Source organism: Rissa tridactyla, unplaced genomic scaffold (assembly GCF_028500815.1).
Source record: "Rissa tridactyla isolate bRisTri1 unplaced genomic scaffold, bRisTri1.patW.cur.20221130 scaffold_81, whole genome shotgun sequence".
NCBI lineage: Eukaryota > Metazoa > Chordata > Aves > Charadriiformes > Laridae > Rissa > Rissa tridactyla.
In genome coordinates, this window is record NW_026530008.1 from 497,501 (window position 1) to 500,000 (window position 2,500).

The 2,500-nt window shown below is 79.1% G+C and overlaps 1 non-coding gene across 1 annotated transcript; it reads left to right on the forward strand.

Annotated features, from left to right (window-relative positions):
• Positions 1 to 2,035: 2,035 nt before the first annotated feature.
• On the forward strand, positions 2,036 to 2,188 carry LOC128903998 (5.8S ribosomal RNA). Its single transcript, XR_008464342.1, has one exon. It is a non-coding gene; the product is annotated as a 5.8S ribosomal RNA (ribosomal RNA).
• Positions 2,189 to 2,500: the final 312 nt, after the last annotated feature.

Here is a 2,500-nt window from a genome sequence, read left to right on the forward strand (position 1 = left end):
GCGCGCGGCGGCGGCGGCGCCGACGACGACGGCGCCGCGTGTGCGAGCGGCGAGAGAGACGGGAGCTGTCCTTCGGGGTCGGGGGAGGCGTCTCCCCCGACCCTCCCCGCACCCCGTGCCCGGGGCTGTGTCGGTGTGAATGTCACAGTTCCCTTCTCGCACGGACGTTCGGTAGGGCTGCCGGGTAAGCCCGCGGAGGGCTCCGGGCGTTCCGGGTACGGCGCGCCGAGCGGCGCGGCGGCGTCCCCCGCCCCCCGTCCCTCTCCTGCCTGGGGAGCCGGGAAGGGGGCTCCGCCGCCGCGCTCGCCCTCGGCGGGCGAGGCTCGGCAAGCCGGGTGGCGTCCTGCTTTCCCAGCGGGCGGCCCGAGCCACGGCTCTCCTCCCGGGCGCAGCGCCGGGCCAGAGGGAAACCCCGGGCCCCGGGGCCGGAGGACGTGGTTGTGGCGGCGGACGTCGGGCGCGGCCCCCGCGGGCGGACGCTCCCCCGAAGGTGGCAGTGGGGGAGGCACCCCCGCGGGGCCTAAAGTTCGTTTCCCTCGCCCCAGGGCCAGGTACCTAGCGTCCGCGCTCTCGCGGTCCCTTCCCTCGGCGCGTCTCTCGGCGCGTCTCCGGGGGTCGAAGGGCCGCGGGGGCCGGGCGGGGGTTTAAAGACTCGGGCGGCTCGGCGTCGCCCGGGGGGCCGGCCGGCCGGCGGCGGCGGCCGGGAGTTCTCTCTCGCGGTGAGAGAGCCTCTCCCGGACGGCCGTCGCCTGCGACCGCGTCCCGCGGGCGGCCCGTGCCGGGGAGGGGCACCCCTGCCCCCCCCTCTCCGCGGCCCGGTCTCGGCGGAGAGACCGCGGCGCGAGCGGTCGGCCGTGTCCGACCTGCCCGCCTCGGAACGGGCGACCCCGGCGAGGAGCGCGGGCTCCCCGCCGGGGCTCGCGGCGGGTCCCCGCAAGGGGGGGACCCGCCGCCGGGCGGCCCTACGCCCTCCCCCCGCACTCCCTGTGCGCGGGGGGGGGGCGGGAAGGGACGCCGCGCCTCCGTCGCAGCGGCTGCGTCGCGCTGCGGCGCCGCTCCTCCCTCCCCCGTCCGGGCGAGCGCTCGGCGTTCTCCCGCCGCTAAGCGCCGGCGAGGGCGGCACCCCGTTGCCCGAGCGGCGGCGTCGCCGCTCGGTCTAGCCGGACGGAGCCCCCCGCCGCCGAGGCCGTCCCGGCCCCGGGCCCCGCCTAGCCGCTTCGCCTCCCCGTCTTCGCCTTCCCGGCCGAGCCGTGCAGGCGGTCGGGGCAAGCGGGGGCGTCCCACTCCCGGTCTCCGCGTGGAAACGGGGAGAGCGGGAGCCGCCCCCGCCTCAGGCGGCCGTCCGCCTTCCGCTCGGCGCGTGCCCGCGGAAGGAGACGGGAAGCGGCGGCGGCGGCGGTGCCGGGGCGGGCGGCCGCCGCGCGGCGGGCCGCCGTCCGGCGGGCCGCGGGCGTCGTGCGTCGCCGGCTCGGGGCGCGTCCGCGTCCGGCCGCGGCGGCGCGGAGCCGCCCGAGGTGCCGTCGGGACGGGACCCCGGGGAGGAGTTAGGCTGCCCGTGGCGCGGCGGAGCGGCGCGCGCGGAGGCGCGCGCGCGGGGTAGCCGTCGGGGCCCCCCGCGCCGCCCGCTCGAGGCGGACAGGCGGAGCGGCCGGGCGCGCCGCCGCCTCCGTGCGGAGGCCGGACCGAGCCCGGGCGCCTGGGCCGCCCCCGAAGCGAGCGAGGCGCTTGCCGTCGCCTTCGGCCGGTGGGGAGCGCGGGCTCCCAGGCCCTCGTCGCCTCTCGGGGCGTTTCCTTCCTTCCTTTCTGGCCCTCCTTGGGCGTGCTCGTACGGTCAGTCGAGGCGAGGCCCCTCCGTCTCGCCCCCGTCGCGCCGCGCTCCGCCGTTCTTTCCCCTCCCGCCCCGCGCGGGGATGCGAGGGGAGGAAGGGGGGGCCGGCCGGCGGGGCAGGCGGTTGGGCCGTCCTCCGAGAGGGGCCGCTCCTGGCGAGCGTTCCCGGCCCTCCCGCGCGCGCGGGGCGGTGCCGAAAGACGAGACAACTCTTAGCGGTGGATCACTCGGCTCGTGCGTCGATGAAGAACGCAGCTAGCTGCGAGAATTAATGTGAATTGCAGGACACATTGATCATCGACACTTCGAACGCACTTGCGGCCCCGGGTTCCTCCCGGGGCTACGCCTGTCTGAGCGTCGCTTTGCGATCAATCGCCGGCTCGGCCGCCGCCCCTTGGCCGGGCGACGGCCGCACGAGCGGCGCGGCTGGGGTGCCTCGCAGGCCCCTCCCGAGGGCCTTCGTCCCCCTAAGTGCAGACTCGGGGAGCGCTCCGAAGCTCCCCGCTCCCGGAGCGCCCGCTCTGCGGAGCTCGTCTCGCCGGTGGTTGGCCGGGGCTCGCCGAGTCCGGTCGGGCCCGGCGCGGCGGTGGGGAGAGACGCCGGTCGGGGGGAGGCGCGGGCCTCGTCCCCGGCCCTCCCGCGCGGGCGGCTGTCTGCGGGTGGGTACCGCGC